The sequence below is a fragment of the Mobula hypostoma genome, chromosome 5 (genome assembly GCF_963921235.1).
Source record: "Mobula hypostoma chromosome 5, sMobHyp1.1, whole genome shotgun sequence".
Lineage (NCBI taxonomy): Eukaryota > Metazoa > Chordata > Chondrichthyes > Myliobatiformes > Myliobatidae > Mobula > Mobula hypostoma.
The window spans coordinates 70,616,423-70,636,716 of record NC_086101.1 but is presented as its reverse complement, the minus strand read 5'-3'; positions in this window follow the sequence as shown (position 1 = coordinate 70,636,716).

Sequence of the window (20,294 nt, the reverse complement as noted above, 5' to 3'; positions counted from 1 at the left end):
GACAAAGATGAAAACGTTTTCTGAAGAGTGGATTGAGGCAACCATGGCTGGCCAGTGCAATCAAAGACAGCATAAAGGCGAAAGAGAGGGCATATAATATAGCAAAAATTAATGGGAAGGCAGAAGATTGCAAAGCTTTTAAAAACCAACAGAAGACAACCAAAAATACCATAGGGAGAGAAAAGATGAAATATGAAGGTAAGCTAGCCAATAATATAAAAGAAGATACAAAACGTCTTTTCAGATATATAAAGAATTAAAGAGTGGATATCGGTCCATTGGAAATGACGCTGGAGAGGTATTAATGGAAATAAAGAAATGGCAGAGGAACTTAATAAGTACTTGGTGGAAGACACTAGCAAAGTGCCAGAAATTCAGGAGTGTGGCGGGGACAGGGCAGGGAAGTGAATGTTATTGCAATTACTAAGGAGAATGTGTTTGAAGGTAGATGAGTCACTTGGATCAGATGGACTACACCTGAGAGTTCTGAAAGAGGTGAGCTGAAGGGATTGTGGAGGCACTAGTAATCAGCTTTCAAGAATCTCGATATTATTGAACGGTTCCTGAAAAGTGGAAAATTGCAAATGTTACTCCACTTTTAAGAAGGGAGGGAAGCAGAAAAAAGGAAATTATAGGTCAGTTAGCCTGCCTTCAGTGGTTGGAAAGATGTTGAATTCCATTAACAAGGATGAGGTTTCAGAGTACTTGGAGGTGGTAGGCAGCTGTCGATCCCAGGGGATCATGGAATTGTGCCTCTGGTGGACTGTGTCCTCTCCAGGGCGCAAGCCTGGGCGGGAAGATTTGAAGAACCGGCTATTGCCCATGTAGTGGGTTCCTCCTCTCCACGTCACTGATGTAGTCAAGGGAAGGGCAAGCGCCAGTACAGCCGCAAGGCAATGAAGGTTAAAAATACAGTGTTTTACTTCTCCTAGGCGGGCTGCCGTCCAAGGCTGATGAGCCTCAACTGTCCAAAGCAACTGGTTTTGAGGCACCTTCGCCCCTTCTCTTGTCAATGGAAACAGTTCTGCCGGGCCTAGAAGCTAAGCCACAAGTGAAGTCCAAGAGTTGGACTTGGTTGTCAGAGACACACGCCACTTGGAGCACTTTATAGGTAGTGGGAGCTTATCCCCACTACCACCCCCGGCTATAACAATCTTAGGAACCACTCAGAGGTACATGATAACATAGGCCAACATCAGCAGGGTTTTCTAAAGAGGAAATCTTGCCTGACAAATCTGTTGGAACTCTTTGAGGAAATTACAGGCTGGATAGACAAAGGAGAGTCAGTGGATGTTGTTTATTTGGATGTTCAGAAGGTCTTTGAAAGGGTGCTACACAAGAGGAGGCTTAACAAGATAAGAGCCCATGGTATTACAGAAAAGGTGCGACAAGAGACCTAGATGAGCATGGTTGGGACCCGAGTGTTGCAGTATCTGAGATTTGAATTGACGCACGATACGAGACTGAAATGGAGACAGGGTTCTAAACTAGACACTACAAGAGAATCCAAAGTTGAGCTGACGATTGAGCAACAAAACTCAGTTCAGGTGCTCATGAAATATTAAAATTCTGGTATCAAAACATAGATGACGGTTCGCAGGGCAGCCTGAATCTTTAAAGGGGCCACATCTGCTATCCATATTCTGGAGAGTTAGTGCATCTAAACCCTGGAGGTTGGTGTGGTAGGGCATGTGTCGTATCAGAACCTCCTCCCCTGCAGTCAACTCCTGGTGGCCCTGGCAGCTTCGAGAGATGATGATGGTCGTCATGGAGAGAGAAGTCCCTTTCAGGAACTCAGCACTGCTCCTTGAGTCACCTGTCCTTGAGGAACTGCCGAAAACGCCATACAGTTGGTGAATCCAGAACTCTTTTTACAGTGAAGACCTGTTCCTCACTGACAAATCTGGGTGGTGGCAGGACTGATGGTGGTGAGGCTACATGGCTGGAATTTACAGGTTTTAATTTGGAAACGTGGAAAGTGGGATTGATCTTGAGGGTCTTGGGGAGTTGCACGGTGTAAGCCACCAGGTTTACTTTCCTGAGAACCTTGGAGGGTCCAATGAACTTGAGTGCCATCTCCCTAGATGGCGCTCCATGGAGAGGCAAATCCTGAATAGACAGCCAGACCCGTTCCTCAGGCACCAAAGCTAATCCCTGTCGTCTCTTGCAGTTAGCCTTTATTTCAACCTTCTGGATAGAGACCAACAAAATCTCCCTTGCCCTGGTCCATTTTCCCTTACAGCATTGGACAAGATCTTTGGCCAGAAGAACCCGAACCTCGGCCTCTTGCTCAGGGAAGAGAGACAGAGAATACCCAAAGCTGCATTCGAATGGGGACATCCCATGCACTTAATGCTGTAAAATGTTGTGGGTAACCTCAGTCCACATCAAATGGTCACACCACTCATCTTAGGGTTCATTCCATATCCTGGTTCAGCCGCTCCATCCGGTTGTTAGGCTGTGAGTGAAACCCAGAGGAAAAGATTGCCGTTGCTTCAATCAGCTTACAGAATGCCCTCCAAAAATGTGATGTAAATTGAGGACTGTGATCCAACACAATGTCCACCAGAAACCCATCGATCCTGAAGACCTGGTGCAGGACAATTTCACCCATCTCCACCACAGATGGTGGTTTCTCCAAGGCAATGAAGTTGCAGCCCTTAAAAGGTGGAAGACCTGTGACAAAGTCCATGGGGATGTGTGGAATAGATAGAGGGTGAAGAAGTCCTTGTGCTGGGTGCACACTTCGCATGCCTACACATATTGTTGGACCTCTCTCGTCATTCCAGGCCACCGGTAACTTCTCTTAATGAACTCACTCGGTATCCCTCGGTAAGCAGTCGTTCTTGATCCATTGAAATACTTGGGATGAACAGATGACCGCTTGTGCCTGGACCTTGCAAACAAGTGCGTTAATTCACCAATGCATTGGTGCTATTGCCTTAGATTAGGGCAAAATGGTGGCAAGCTGCTCCTCTCTTTCGTGTTCATCAAACTGATGAGATAAGGCATATGGCTTCTGATTCTTTGACCCCAGTCGATAGGTCAGGACAGAATTGAAACAGTTGAAAACAGAGAGAGACCACGTGGCTAGTCTGGAACTCAGTCTTTTGGCATCCTGAATATGAACCAAGTTGTTGTGGTCTGTCCATATAATAAGAGGATTCTTGGCCCCCTCAAGCCAGTGATGTTATTCCTCAAAAGGCAACTTGACCGCGAGCAGCTCTCTATTTCTGATGTCGTAGTTCAACTCTGCTGGGCATAGCCGCCTGGAGAAGAACCCATGTGGGCACAGTTTATTGTCCGAAGCTATCCTTTGAGACTGCACTGCACCCACTCCAACGTCCGAGGTGTCTACCTCCATGGTGAATGGTAGGTCCAGGTTAGGTGAAACCAAAATGGGAGCTGTCATGAATCGCTGTTTGAGCTCTGCAAAAGCAGCCTCTACTTTAGTAGTCTAAACAAAAGGGCCTGTGGATCTCTTCGTTCATGCTGTCAATGGAGCCACCACTGAGCTGAAGTTCTTGATGAATTTCCTTTAAAAGTTGGCAAATCCCAACAAACGTTATGGTCCAATCTTTGACTGCCTGTGTCTTCGTGGGGTCCATCATGAGACTGCCATTAGAGATGACAAGAACCAAAAATGAAACGGTGGTTATGTGAAATTTCTCCAGCTTGACATAAAGTCCATGATCTAGAAACCTCTTTAATATATCTCTGACATTAACAACATGCTCCTCCATGGACTTCGAGAAGATTAGGATATCATCCAAGTGGAGAAAGGCATACTTATGGAGAGCATCCTGGAGCATGCTGTTTATAAAGGCCTAGAAAACTGCTGGCGATTTGCAAGGCTGAAGGGCATTACCAGGTACTCATAGTGCCCTGTCAGTGTGTTGAATGCAGGCTTCCAGTCGCCACCCTCCTTTTACGTGGACCAGATGGTATGCACTCCACAAGTCTAGCTTCAAGAATACTCCCACCCCTCAGAGAATCTCGAATGCTGTACACTGTGCACTGTCCAAGTTACACAACAAGATCAAACAAGCAAATGCAACTATTTAACTAGGTGTGCACCCAAAACACAAGCCCTTAGGTGTGCACCCCTATTAACTGTAACACATCCTCCAAATGGTTTCTTCAGTTCTGCCCACAGCTCACAGCCTAGAGCGAGCTCGGGGTAAAAAGAGAGATACTCACATGCGTGCATTCACCTTTATACACCTGAGGACTGGAAGCCAATCATGGGTATCGCAGCACATGGCCGGGGGCCAGAGACTGGTGCTGCAGAGCAGTGGAGCTAACTAATGGGAAGGCAACCCCCTCAACCTTCTACATTTCAAGGAATAAACTATTCAATGTTTCTATATAAATGAGGTCTGCTATGTACTAACAGAAAAAAACTTGCTAGAAACTTCCACCTGTGCCCGCCCTAGCCTGTTCTTGCTTGATCCTGTTGAGCCAAAGCTGCACCTCTCTAATACTGCCTCACTCACACAATGGCTGCTCCAGCAGTGGCATTTCTGCTGCACGTCCTTCCTTTTTATCGGCCCTGTGCTGACTGTAGCCCATTGAAAAAGAGCCAAAAAGCACCCAAGCCCTTTTCAAACCTTGCGTTAAATTGAGGACGAATGACCTCTCGGGCTGATTGCAGCCCGCCAAAAAAATGCTGAAAAGCACCCAAGTCCTTTTTAAATCTTGTGCTGCGTCACCAATGAACAACCTCGTCTGCACTTGACTTCACCATTGCAGTGGAGGCCACGTCGCAAATATCATATGCAGAAACAAAGTTGTGAGAAGCGTATGTGAATCTTTGCCGGACTTAGAAGGGCTGTTTATGAGCCCGGAGGGATGAGGTGAAGGGCCAGGTTTTCCACCTTCTAAGGTTGATTTGCATGCAAGTGGTGGATGAGGAGGAATGACTGGACAGGAAGTCAGAAAGACAGTGGTCCCTGCAGCAAGTAGAAAGAGGGAGAGGGAATGATATGACTGATGGATAGTGTGATCAAACTGTAGCTGTCAGAAATGTCCAAGAATAATGTGCTGGATGCAAATGCTGGTGGCATGTGAAGTGAAGGACCAAGGAAAGTCTTGGTCTTTATCTTTCACTCACACTTTTTTTCCAGTCCAGCAGCCTGCATTTGGTGTTTATGACATGCCTCCTCTACATTGGAGAAATCAAATGCAGATCAGGTGATTATTTTGTAGTGTATCTATCCTCAGTCCATAGCAATGACCCCGAACTTCCAGCCGCCTGTCATTTTCATTCGTGATCAGACTCTCACTCCAATCTTTCTGTCTGAGGGAAACAACACCTCATCTTTCAGTTGGTCACCTTGCAGCCTCCTAGAGTCTAGGATCTAGACTAATATAGAACCATAGAAAATACGTGCAGGAGTAGGCCATTCGGCCCTTCGAGCCTGCACTGCCATTTATTATGATCATGGCTGATCCTCCAACTCAGAACCCCGCCCCAGCCTTCCCTCCATACCCCCTGACCCCCGTAGCCACAAGGGCCATATCTAACTCCCTCTTAAACGTAGCCAATGAACTGGCCTCAACAGTTTCCTGTGGCAGAGAATTCCACAGATTCACCACTCTCTGTGTGAAGAAGTTTTTCCTAATCTCCGTCCTAAAAGGCTTCCCCTCTATCCTCAAACTGTGACCCCTCGTTCTGGACTTCCCCAACATCGGAAACAATCTTCCTGCATCTAGCCTGTCCAATCCCTTTAGGATCTTATACGTTTCAATCAGATCCCCCCTCAATCTTCTAAATTCCAACGAGTACAAGCCCAGTTCATTCAGTCTTTCTTCATATGAAAGTCCTGCCATCCCAGGAATCAATCTGGTGAACCTTCTTTGTACTCCCTCTATGGCAAGGATGTCTTTCCTCAGATTAGGGGACCAAAACTGCACACAATACTCCAGGTGTGGTCTCACCAAGGCCTTGTACAACTGCAGTAGTACCTTCCTGCTCCTGTACTCGAATCTTCTCGCTATAAATGCCAGCATACCATTCGCCTTTTTCACCGCCTGCTGTACCTGCATGCCCACTTTCAATGACTGGTGTATAATGACACCCAGGTCTCGTTGCACCTCCCCTTTTCCTAATCGGCCACCAGTCAGATAATAATCTGTTTTCCTATTTTTGCCACCAAGGTGGATAACTTCACATTTATCCACATTAAATTGCATCTGCCATGAATTTGCCCACTCACCCAACCTATCCAAGTCACCCTGCATCCTCTTAGCATCCTCCTCACAGCTAACACTGCCACCCAGCTTCGTGTCATCCGCAAACTTGGAGATGTTGCATTTAATTCCCTCATCCAAGTCATTAACATATATTGTAAACAACTGGGGTCCCAGCACTGAGCCTTGCAGTACCCCACTAGTCACCGCCTGCCATTCTGAAAAGGTCCCGTTTATTCCCACTCTTTGCTTCCTGTCTGCTAACCAATTCTCCACCCACACCAATACCTTACCCCCAATACCGTGTGCCTTAAGTTTGCACACTAATCTCCTGTGTGGGATCTTGTCAAAAGCCTTTTGAAAATCCAAATATACCACATCCACTGGTTCTCCCCTATCCACCCTACTAGTTACATCCTCAAAAAATTCTATGAGATTCGTCAGACATGATTTTCCTTTCACAAATCCATGCTGACTTTGTCCAATCATTTCACCGCTTTCCAAATGTGCTGTTATCACATCCTTGATAACTGACTCCAGCAGCTTCCCCACAACCGACGTTAGGCTAACCGGTCTATAATTCCCCGGTTTCTCTCTCCCTCCTTTTTTAAAAAGTGGAGTTACATTAGCCACCTTCCAATCCTCAGGAACTAGTCCAGAATCTAACGAGTTTTGAAAAATTATCACTAATGCATCCAATATTTCTTGGGCTACTTCCTTAAGCACTCTGGGATGCAGACCATCTGGCCCTGGGGATTTATCTGCCTTCAATCCCTTCAATTTACCTAACACCACTTCCCTACTAACATGTATTTCGCTCAGTTCCTCCATCTCACTGGATCCTCTGTCCCCTACTATTTCTGGAAGATTATTTATGTCCTCCTTAGTGAAGACAGAACCAAAGTAATTATTCAATTGGTCTGCCATGTCCCTGCTCCCCATAATCAATTCACCTGTTTCTGTCTGCAGGGGACCTACATTTGTCTTTACCAGTCTTTTCCTTTTTACATATCTATAAAAGCTTTTACAGTCCGTTTTTATGTTCCCTGCCAGTTTTCTCTCATAATCTTTTTTCCCCTTCCTAATTAAGCCCTTTGCCCTCCTCTGCTGAACTCTGAATTTCTCCCAGTCCTCAGGTGAGCCACTTTCTCTGGCTAATTTGTATGCTTCTTCTTTGGAATTGATATTATCCCTAATTTCTCTTGTCAGCCACGGGTGCACTACCTTCCTTGATTTATTCTTTTGCCAAACTGGGATGAACAATTGTTGTAGTTCACCCATGCAACCTTTAAATGCTTGCCATTGCAGATCCACCGTCAATCCTTTAAGTGTCATTTGCCAGTCTATCTTAGCTAATTCAGGTCTCATACCTTCAAAGTTACCCCTCTTTAAGTTCAGAACCTTTGTTTCTGAATTAACTATGTCACTCTCCATCTTAATGAAGAATTCCACCATATTATGGTCACTCTTACCCAAGGGGCCTCTCATGACAAGATTGCTAATTAACTCTTCCTCATTGCTCAAAACCCAGTCCAGAATAGCCTGCTGTCTAGTTGGTTCCTCGACATGTTGGTTCAAAAAAAACATCCCGCATACATTCCAAGCTTCCTCAGCACCTTTACCAATTTGGTTCACCCAATCTACATGTAGATTGAAGTCACCCATTATAACTGCTGTTCCTTTATTGTACTCATTTCTAATTTCCTGTTTAATATCATCTCCGACCTCACTACTACTGTTAGGTGGCCTGTACACAACTCCCACCAGCGTCTTCTGCCCCTTAGTGTTAAGCAGCTCTACCCATATCGATTCCACATCCAATTCCACATTCCAATATGAACTTTAACTTTTGATTATATGTTCCTTCTACTAACAATGTATATAGCACATGGAATTTGTAGAGTAATGATTGAATATCTCTCAGTTATGATGGCAACTTAACTCTTTCTGAACTCATAGCATGTGGGGTCTGTAGGTCTGTTAAGAAAATGTCTTTCAAGTGGGTTTGATAGCTGAATTTTTTCAGAATTCAGGCTTATTGCTTATCTGTAAACATTAATGTTCTGTGTAAGCCCAAGGAATGTTGTGTGTCACAGACACTGTGAGATTAAAGAAGGAGATAACAAGGGAGAGGACCATTAAAATGTCTAATTGGTCTATGAAACTGTGCTGTTGGAGACAACGTTTTGTTTGAATGAAAAGAGCTGGACTGTGTTAATGGACAAGAAGAAAGGATTTGTCTGTCTCTTGATGGCTCTGGGATCGTGAAACTTGTATTTATGAGGGTGCCTTCTCAGGCTTCATTGAACTTTGCCCAGACTGGAATCATGATCATTGCCTGGGACAAAGGGTGGTTTCACGAGTCGGAATCAGACTTCCCCAGAGAGCATCCAAATGGTGACTAGGAATCGTGAGCCAGCCCAGAAATCTTTGTGACTTGCTATGTAGCTTTTTTCTTGTGTGGTTTATTTGTGCTTTCTATTTTCCAATATGCTGAAGTTATTTTGTTGTGCTTCTACACTTGGTACCACATCTCCTGGACACTCAAATATTTGGGTCTTATCTGACTGTTAAATCTGTCCAAATATCCCAGAAGCATTAAGATACATATCCATAGTACACTCTTCCATCTGCCACAGCTGTTCTCTCTGTCAGAGAAATTCCCTTGGTTTCACTCACATTCTGCTTAATCTACTTAGTTTTTCCAGCATTTTTCATTCTCTGATTTTATATATTCTTCTAGTTATTCTAGTTCTAGAATAGAACTAGAACTATTCTTCTAGTTCTTCTGTAGTTCTAGAAGAACTGTATATTCTTCTAATTATTAGAATAATATGATCTAATATTCTTTAGATCATATTATATTTATTTGGATTTTTTCTTTTTCTTATCCTATATGCTGAACTCTAGCCTTTTGGGTAGATCACACCACCTTACCATTAAACAGGACAAGAAGTTTAATATGCTAATCGTTATCTCATTTTGACTCATTTCTATCATAGACACTGTCTTTACAAAACTCTGACACCTTCTCCCTGACAGAAAATTAACTTGCATCTCTCTCTTTCCCAGTTCTGACAAAGGGACACAAAGTTGTTTCTTTTTTCACAGATTCTGCCTGACCTCCTGAGTTTTTCTAGAGATTGTAGTTTTGATCTCCTTCAACCTTCCAGAAGGAAACTCGTTACACTCCATAACAAAGGTGAATTGGTTTCGCATCAAGCTTCCTCCAACAATATTTTCAGAACAGGGTATAATTTATAGTCTTCATCCATAAAACTCAGACATTCTAAATAAAGCTCAAAATATAATTTTATGAAGTTAAAGTAATTGATGATAATGGGGTGAAATTCTGTTTGGGTAAGGGACAAAAAACAAACAATACCAGAAATATGTTGCCATGGAAACACTGGAAAAGAAAAACTGGGCAAAAGTGTCACAACTGTATCATTTCAATGACTTATCTAGCAGACGAAACTGAATTTCAGTTCTAATATGATAAATTTTATTATATCAAAATGGCTACAAAACATGCTCCCAGATTTCACAGACCTTGCATAAAGTATACTGCCAATACATTAATTTTTACTCACCCAACAGTATCTTCCAAACCCCGGACCTCCACCAACAATCACATGAGAAAACCTGCAAGTTCCCCTCACTTTTACATAATCCTGATTTGAAAGTACATCACATGCTGCAATTGTAATTGGATTTAATCTTAGGTTTCCTTATTCAACAGCACTGTGGGAGCATCTTCAACCTCAGAACTGAGGTGCTTTAAGAATATGGGTCACTATTAACTTTTCAGGGGGAATTAGAGATACACAATAAATGCTAGCCATATTGATGACAGAGGCATCTCTAAAAATGATTAAACTTTCAGATGTGGTAGGCTCTGTTACCTCAACAATGAGAGTATTTAGCATACATAGTAATGGTATATAAAGGACATTCATATTACTTTGGTTCTGTCTTCACTAAGGAGGACATAAATAATCTTCCAGAAATAGTAAGGGACAGAGGGTCCAGTGAGATGGAGGAACTGAGTGAAATACATGTTAGTAGGGAAGTGGTGTTAGGTAAATTGAAGGGATTGAAGGCAGATAAATCCCCAGGGCCAGATGGTCTGCATCCCAGAGTGCTTAAGGAAGTAGCCCAAGAAATAGTGGATGCATTAGTGATAATTTTTCAAAACTCGTTAGATTCTGGACTAGTTCCTGAGGATTGTAGGGTGGCTAATGTAACCCCACTTTTTAAAAAAGGAGGGAGAGAGAAACCGGGGAATTATAGACCGGTTAGCCTAACGTCGGTGGTGGGGAAACTGCTGGAGTCAGTTATCAAGGATGTGATAACAGCACATTTGGAAAGCGGTGAAATGATCGGACAAAGTCAGCATGGATTTGTGAAAGGAAAATCATGTCTGATGAATCTCATAGAATTTCTTGAGGATGTAACTAGTAGAGTGGATAGGGGAGAACCAGTGGATGTGGTATATTTGGATTTTCAAAAGGCTTTTGACAAGGTCCCACACAGGAGATTAGTGTGCAAACTTAAAGCACACGGTATTGGGGGTAAGGTATTGGTGTGGGTGGAGAATTGGTTAGCAGACAGGAAGCAAAGAGTGGGAATAAACGGGACCTTTTCAGAATGGCAGGCGGTGACTAGTGGGGTACCGCAAGGCTCAGTGCTGGGACCCCAGTTGTTTACAATATATATTAATGACTTGGATGAGGGAATTAAATGCAGCATCTCCAAGTTTGCGGATGACACGAAGCTGGGTGGCAGTGTTAGCTGTGAGGAGGATGCTAAGAGGATGCAGGGTGACTTGGATAGGTTGGGTGAGTGGGCAAACTCATGGCAGATGCAATTTAATGTGGATAAATGTGAAGTTATCCACTTTGGTGGCAAAAATAGGAAAACAGATTATTATCTGAATGGTGACCGATTAGGAAAAGGGGAGGTGCAACGAGACCTGGGTGTCATTATACACCAGTCATTGAAAGTGGGCATGCAGGTACAGCAGGCGGTGAAAAAGGCGAATGGTATGCTGGCATTTATAGCGAGAGGATTCGAGTACAGGAGCAGGGACGTACTACTGCAGTTGTACAAGGCCTTGGTGAGACCACACCTGGAGTATTGTGTGCAGTTTTGGTCCCCTAATCTGAGGAAAGACATCTTTGCCATAGAGGGAGTACAAAGAAGGTTCACCAGATTGATTCCTGGGATGGCAGGACTTTCATATGAAGAAAGACTGGATGAACTGGGCTTGTACTCGTTGGAATTTAGAATATTGAGGGGGGATCTGATTGAAACGTATAAGATCCTAAAGGGATTGGATAGGCTAGATGCAGGAAGATTGTTCCCGATGTTGGGGAAGTCCAGAACGAGGGGTCACAGTTTGAGGATAGAGGGGAAGCCTTTTAGGACCGAGATTAGGAAAAACCTCTTCACACAGAGAGTGGTGAATCTGTGGAATTCTCTGCCACAGGAAACTGTTGAGGCCAGTTCATTGGCTATGTTTAAGAGGGAGTTAGATATGGCCCTTGTGGCTACAGGGGTCAGGGGGTATGGAGGGAAGGCTGGGGCGGGGTTCTGAGTTGGAGGATCAGCCATGATCATAATAAATGGCGGTGCAGGCTCGAAGGGCCGAATGGCCTACTCCTGCACCTATTTTCTATGTTTCTATGTTTCTATATTACTAAAGTGGAAACCCTTTGAGTACTGTGCAGAGGTGTCATACGTTGAGATGTTTCTCTAATCACCAAAGGCACTCTGACTGAGCTTAAAATTGGTAGATGGTAAGTACTTAATAGGAGTGTTTTAATGGTGGCAGTGAATGGGAGTCTACAAACTCTACACACAGAGACACAGAAGTGCACTTGTTTTAAAACTTTATTCCCACAAGAGACTACCAAGGTACACACTGATCTTGATTCCTGAAAGGGCAATGTCTCTGCTTATTCATGGTTATCAAGCCTATTAACTTATACATATGTGACACTTTGTGTGGAGACTTGAAGCTACACACGCCTGTCTGAGCTACTCTGCTCAGACATTCTCATTCTCAACAATGGCTATGCCTAATATATTTCTTAGTTTGCTTTACATCATAGCAATGGAGAGGTTCATAACATTGCATACACTTCTGAAATGCCTGCTTCGCTGCTGCTGCTACTGTGTGGTCCAGAATCTCTGGAGGAGAAGGCCCCGAGTCCTCAGTTTTGCTTGTTGCTTGGTGGCCAGGGTGGGGTCGAAACGCTCGACAGAGGATGGTGCTCGGAGAGGCTGTGTCAGAGGGGCTGGTCGGAGGCTCGAAGTTTTCGGATGGACTCAGAGTCCGCTGCGGTCGGGTGCTTCCAATGGTGCTGCATCGGCAAGTTGGCAGCACTTGGAGGTTCATGGCGGGGAGAGTTCGTCCCTTCTACTGCCTGCGTGAGATGATGAGTCTATCGGGACTTTGAGACTTTTTTCTACCGTGCCCATGGTCTGCTCTTTATCAAATTATGGTATTGCTTTGCATTGTTGTAACTATATGTTATAATTATGTGGTTTTGTCAGTTTTAGTCTTGGTTTGTCCTGTGTTTTCTTGTGATATCATTCTGAACGAACGTTGTATCATTTTTTAATGCACGTATTTGATCGGGACAGCCGTGAGAAACGCAGAGGAACATCTGCAGAAACTTCTGAAATGCCTGCTTCGCTGCCGCTGCTACTGTGCGATCGAGAATCTCCGGAGACGAAGGTCCCAAATCCTTGGCTTTGCGTATCGCCTGTTGCCGGGGCCAGGGTCGAAACGCTCAGCAGAGATGGTGCTCGGTGCTCGGAGGCTCGGAGTTTTTCGGACTGACTCGGAGTCGGACTGTGGTCGGATGCTTCCGGGATGCTGCATCGGCAAGTTGGTGGCGCTGGAAGTTTACCGTCTGCGTGAGATGATGGGACTCTTGAGAGACTCTGAGACTTTTACTGTGCTATGGTCTGTTCTTATCAAATTATGGTATCGTTTTGCACTGTTGTAACTATATGTTATAATAATGTGGTTTTTGTTAGTTTTTAAGTCGGTTTGTCATGTGTTTTCGTGATATCATTCTGGAAAAACATTTTTATCATTTCTTAACGCATGCATTACTAAATGACAATAAAAGGGGATTGTGTGTCCTCATAATCATAATCATTTCTAAATGACAATAAACAAGGACTGAGTGTCCTCATAATCTTAAAAAAATGGAATTTCTTTTTCATTTTGCTTTCGAAGACATCATGAGCATACGCACCTGCTAGCGTTTCCAGCTGCCTCCCCTGGTAGGTTGGCTCCGAGTTGATTAGTGGGAACCAGCACAGAGCAGCAGCTTTCTGATCATAACTGGCTCACTCCAGACCAGAGCTGCTTTGAGAATTTTTGAAGCAGGGTGAATCAGCTGTCTTTGAGACTGAATATTTGACCGGAGAACATCCCAGCACCCAAAGGATAGAGTATCCTTGTCATCCTTCTTACCTCTGGCTCTGGCTCTTTCACCATAGCTTCACTGCATCATGAACCTGCACTCCTGTTTCTCACGCTATGAGATGACTTCAGCACTGATTTCCACCATCCGCTGCTAGCTCCTCTTTAAGAAATGTGGAGTTGTAAATGCTATTCATGATATTCACTCCTTCCTGTCACATATAACTCCTCAACACAGTTTGCCTCACTGCAAATGGCAATCATCCAAATTAGTAGGAAGCATTAGCTGAAGTACTATTAGGTTCAGTGGTTTTGCAATTAAGGTGCTCCAACTTCCTGACTTATTTATTGATTTATTGAGATATTGCAACATCTGGTTACTAGAGCCACGGTGCCTAGCAATCCTTGATTTAATCCTAGCCTAATCACAATACAATTTACAATGACTAATTACCCTACCAACTGGTACTTCTTTGGACTGTGGGAGGAAACCAGAGCACCCGGAGGAAATCCGCATGGTCACGGGGAGACGCACAAACTCCTTACAGGCGGTGGTGGGAACTGAACCTGGTGGTGGTGGTGGAGGGGGGGGAGCGGTTTATGAATAGTTTACAGCAGTAGCACTTTTCTTCCTTGTTATGATCGTCGAACCTCAGCAATGTTTGAAGAGATTAGAACAGTGTGGAAGGCACAGAATTAAATACACCTCCAAATTTCAGCTGACACACAAATTTAACAGGAAAAAAACAAAAGCAGATCCACTTGATGACATTTGTAGGTAATAGGACTGAAAGGGTTTTGCTACTGTTGTAATGTGAGCATTATTAAAAGTAAGCTAATACTAATTAGGATAATGGGGCGGGGGGGGGCGTGTTCTACTTCTGTTCTTTTTACTTCCGGTGGGCTTTGTATATAGTGTCCCTGTAATGCCGTACAGGTTGTAAAAGCCTCTGTATATGCGTGACGGTTTTGAAGTTCAAGATAAAGTTGTTTCTTTGGCATGAAGTTGTCGTGTGTGCCTTTTCAAGGTAGAAGTTACTATATATTTTTGGCGATGAGGTGAACTGGTTTTGTGAACATATCAGCACGTTTTTCAAACGAGAGCTTTGCGTTTCAGATGGCTATGTTTGGAACTATCGGGGAATTTCTGGAAGGAAACGAGGACTGGCCGGAGTATAAGGAATGGTTGGGATACTTTTTCTGTGCTAATGGAATTACTGAGGAGGCTAAGAAATGCTCTATTCTCCTGAGTGTGTGTGGGGCAGAGACTTCCAAGCTAATAAGCAATTTAGCCACACCGCGGAAACCGGGGGCATTCCATATGATGAACTGGTCAGGCTTGTGGATAACCATTACAATCCAAAACCTTCTGTGATAGTCCAACGGTGTAAGTTTCACAGACATTTCAGGAAGCCAGGTCAGTCTGTGGCCAATTTCGTGGCCGAGCTTCTGCAGCTGTCGGAGCATTGTGATTTCGGAGCAGTGTTGGAAGACATGCTCTATGATAGATTGGTATGCGGCATTAATAATGACGGCATACAACACCGCCTGTTAGGGGAAACCTCGCCACTGACTTTCAAGAAAGCCTTAGAGATTGCCCAAGGCATGGATTTGAATAGATCAGCAGAAAGCCGTTGATTAGACAATCAAGATTTGAATTGTTCAGACTCAGCAGAACGCAGCTGATTGGGCAATCGAGGTCAGGTGACCAAGCATTTTGAAAAGCTCCAACAGATAAATAGAGGGATAGCTCAAGCGGAGCGGCCTGTGGAAAGCGGCCAGTGAAGGAGTGGAGCTTTGAGGCTGTGACTCAAGAGGCTTCGACGAGAAGAGGCAGAGGACAAGCTCACTCGCAGTTAGTCTGTACAATGCCTCCTGAGACGGTGATGTGCCTCTCATGTGAGATGTGGCAGTCTTGGGGGAATGCCTCTCTCCCGCAGAGTCACATCTACCAGAAGTGCATACGGCTGGGCGATCTGGAAGACCGTGTAAGGAATCTGGATCAGCAGCTGGATGACCTTCGACTCATAAGGGAGAATGAGGCAGTCATAGATGAGAGCTACAGGGAGGTAGTCACACCTAGGCTGTCGGAAGCAGGTTGTTGGGTGACAGTCAGAGGGGGAAAAGCGAAGGTGAGCAGACAGGTAGTTCAGAGCACCCCTGTAGCCATTCCCCTGAATAATAAGTTTACCGTCCTGGATACTGTTGGTGGGGACGACCGAACAGGTGTGAGTCATGGTGGCAACTCTGGCACTGAGTCTGACCCGGTGGTACAGAAGGGTGGGACGGAGAAGAGGAGAGCTGCCATCATTGGAGACTCTATAGTCAGGGGAGCAGACAGAAGATTTTGTGGACGTGAGAAGGACACCTGCTTGGTTTGTTGCCTCCCAGGTGCCAGGGTCCAGGATGTCTCTGACCGGGTGCACAACATCCTGGTACGAGAGAGAAAGCAACCAGAAGTTGTGATACATGTAGGGACCAACGACGTAGGCAGGAAGAGGGATGAGGTCCTGAAGTGTGAGTTTCGTGAACTAGGCAGAAGGCTGAAGAACAGGACCTCAAGGGTGGCGTTCTCAGGATTGCTGCCAGTGCTACGTGACAGTGATGGTAAGAATTGGAGGAGATGGCAGTTGAATGTGCGGCTGAGGAGTTGGTGCAGGGAGCAGGGTTTTAGATTTTTGGATCATTGGGATCTCTTCTGGGGAAGGTGGGACCTGTACAGATTGGATGGGTTGCACCTGAACTCGAGGGGGAGCAATATCCTTGCAGGTAGGTTTGCTAGCATGGTTCGGGAGGGTTTAAACTGATTTGCAAGGGGGATGGGACCTGGAGCGATAGAGCAGTGAAAGAAATGCATGGAGTAAAGCCAGATCTAACATATAGAGAGACTTTGAGGAAAGAGGAGCAGAATAAACGGTGTAAAGACAGTAAGGTAGAAGGGCTGAAATGTGTGTACCTCAATAAAGAAGCATCAGGAACAAAGGTGATGAACTGAGAGCTTGGATACATACATGGAATTATGATGTAGTGACCATTACAGAGACTTGGCTGGCACCAGGGCAGGAATGGATTCTCAATATTCCTGGATTTCAGTGCTTTAAAAGGGATAGAGAGGGCAGAAAAAGGGGAGGAGGGGTGGCATTACTGGTCAGGGATACTATTACAGCTACAGAAAGGGTGGGTAATGTAGCAGGATCCTCTTTTGAGTCAATATGGGTGGAAGTCAGGAACAGCAAGGGAACAGTTACTCTACTGGGGGTATTCTATAGGCCCCCTGGTAGCAGCAGAGATACAGAGGAGCAGAATGGGAGGCAGATTTTGGAAAGGTGCAAAAATAACAGGGTTGCTATCATGGGTGACTTTAACTTCCCTAATATTGATTGGCACCTGATTAGTTCCAAGGGTTTAGATGGGGCAGAGTTTGTTAAGTGTGTCCAGGATGGATTTCTGTCACAGTATGTGGACAGCCGACTAGGGGGAATGCCATACCATATCTAGTACTAGGTAACGAACCAGGTCAGGTCACAGATCTCTCCGTGGGTGAGCATCTGGGGGACAGTGACCACCGCTCCCTGGCCTTTAGCATTATCATGGAAAAGGATAGAATCAGAGAGGACAGGAAAATATTTAATTGAGGAAGGGCAAATTATGAGGCTATAAGGCTAGAACTTGCGGGTGTGAATTGGGATGATGTTTTTGCAGGGAAATGTACTATGGACATGTGGTCAATGTTTAGAGATCTTTTGCAGGATGTTAGGGATGAATTTGTCCCGGTGAGGAAGATAAAGAATGGTAGGGTGAAGGAACCATGGGTGAAAAGTGAGGTGGAAAATCTAGTCAGGTGGAAGAAGGCAGCATACATGAGGTTTAGGAAGCAAGGATCAGTTGGGTCTATTGAGGAACATAGGAAGCAAGAAAGGAGCTTAAGGAAGGGCTGAGGAGAGCAAGAAGGGGGCACGAGAAGGCCTTGGCAAGAAGGGTAAAGGAAAACCCCAAGGCATTCTTCAATTATGTGAAGAAAAAAAGGATGACAGGAGAGAAGGTAGGACCGATTAGAGATAAAGGTGGGAAGATGTGCCTGGAGCTGTGGAAGTGAGCGAGGTCCTCAATGAATACTTCTCTTTGGTATTCACCAATGAGAGGGAACTTGATAATGGTGAGGACAATATGAATGAGGTTGATGTTCTGGAGCATGTTGATATTAAGGGAGAGGAGGTGTTGGAGTTGTTAAAATACATTAGGACGGATAAGTCTCCAGGGCCTGACAGAATATTCCCTAGGTTGCTCCACGAGGCAAGGGAAGAGATTGCTGAGCCCCTGGCTAGGATTTTTATGTCCTCGTTGTCCACAGGAATGGTACCGGGGGATTGGAGGGAGGCGAATGTTGTCCCCTTGTTCAAAAAAGGTAGCAGGGATAGTCCGGGTAATTATAGACCAGCGAGCCTTGCATCTGTGGTGGGAAAGCTGTTGGAAAAGATTCTTAGAGATAGGATCTATGGGCATTTAGATAATCATGGTCTGATCAGGGACAGTCAGCATGGCTTTGTGAAGGGCAGATCATGTCTAACAAGCCTGATAGAGTTCTTTGAGGAGGTGACCAGGCATATAGATGAGGATAGTGCAGTGGATGTGATCTATATGGATTTTAGTAAGCCATTTGACAAGGTTCCACACGGTAGGCTTATTCAGAAAGTCAGAAGGCATGGGATCGAGGGAAGTTTGGCCAGGTGGATTCAGAATTGGCTTGCTTGTAGAAGGCAAAGGGTCATGGTGGAGGGAGTACATTCAGATTGGAGGATTGTGACTAGTGGTGTCCCACAAGGATCTGTTCTGGGACCTCTACTTTTTGTGATTTTTATTAATGACCTGGATGTGGGGGTAGAAGGGTGGGTTGGCAAGTTTGCAGACGACACAAAGGTTGGTGGTGGTGTTGTAGATAGTGTAGAGGATTGTCGAAGATTGCAGAGGGACATTGATAGGATGCAGAAGTGGGCTGAGAAGTGGCAGGTGGAGTTCAACCCAGTGAAGTGTGAGGTTGTACACCTTGGAAGGACAAACTCCAAGGCAGAGTACAAAGTAAATGGCAGGATACTTGATAGTGTGGAGGAGCAGAGGGATCTGGGGGTACATGTCCACAGATCCCTGAAAGTTGCATCACAGGTGGATAGGGTAGTTAAGAAAGCTTATGGGGTGCTAGCTTTCATAAGTCGAGGGATAGAGTTTAAGAGTCGCGATGTAATGATACAGCTCTATTAAACTCTGGTTCGGCCGCACTTGGAGTGTTGTGTCCAGTTCTGGTCGCCTCACTATAGGAAGGATGTGGAAGCATTGGAGAGGGTACAGAGGAGATTTACCAGGATGCTGCCTGGTTTAGAGAGTATGCATTATGATCAGAGATCAAGGGAGCTAGGGCTTTACTCTTTGGAGAGAAGGAGGATGAGAGGAGACATGATAGAGGTGTACAAGATAATAAGAGAAATAGATAGAGTGGATAGCCAGCACCTCTTCCCCAGGGCACCACTGCTCAATACAAGAGGACATGGCTTTAAGGTAAGGGGTGGGAATTTGAAGGGGGATATTAGAGGAAGGTTTTTTACTCAGAGAGTGCTTGGTGCGTGGAATGCACTGCCTGAGTCAGTGGTGGAGGCAGATACACTATTGAAGTTTAAGAGACTACTGGACAGGTATATGGAGCAATTTAAGGTGGGGGGTTATATGGGAGGCGGTGTTTGAGGGTTGGCACAACATTGTGGGCCGAAGGGCCTGTACTGTGCTGTACTATTCTATCTTCTATGTTCTAATAATGTCAAGGATATCCAGAAAGGACATGTGGGGGTCACAGTCGGTGGCAGTGTACCAAGTCAGGAGGGAGACTGGTAAACAGGCAAAGCGGATGGAATGTTTCCGGTGTGAAGGGACGCACTATGCAAATAATTGCAAATTCAAAGACACTGTCTGCCATGATTGTAGCAAAAAGGGACATTTAGTTAAAAAGTGCAGGAGTTGAAAGGGTAAGATGAAGCCTGGGCAGGGGAAAGCTCAACAGGCTCAGGCAGCCACACACCACCTCGAGGAAGCAGACGAAGAGGCAGCGTGTGCCTACAACATGTTTGCAGTGGAAACGGATGAGGAACCACCTGAACCATATTATGCCACAATCACTGTCAGGGGAAAGGACATGAAGTTTGAGATTGATTCAGGGACTACTGCTTCAGTCATCATTGAGGAGACCTACAGGAGGGACATGATCAATATGGGCGAGAGAGACAGTTAAAACTGGATGACAATGTCTATGTGAGAAACAATCAGCGATGGCTGCCTGGGGTTATTCTTAAGCAGGGTGGTCCCGTCTCCTATATTGTTAAGCTGACTGATGGGCATGTTTTCTGCAAACATCAGGACCATGTGCATCTGCGTCAGGATACCGGCTCAGAGGCAGACAGTTCCATGGAGTTTCCATTTGTGAGACAGACTATGGTGGAAGCATGTCCACCAGTGACTTTGCCAGAGGGCGAGACACTGGCAGAAGGGTCGGGGTCCCCTGAGGAGGATGGACGTTCTCACGCAGACACACAGATCCCTCTCATGCCCCCAACACCAGATCCACCCAAAACACCCTCACCAGCGGTGCCTGCTGGGTCACTGGGGGTAGGGCGCT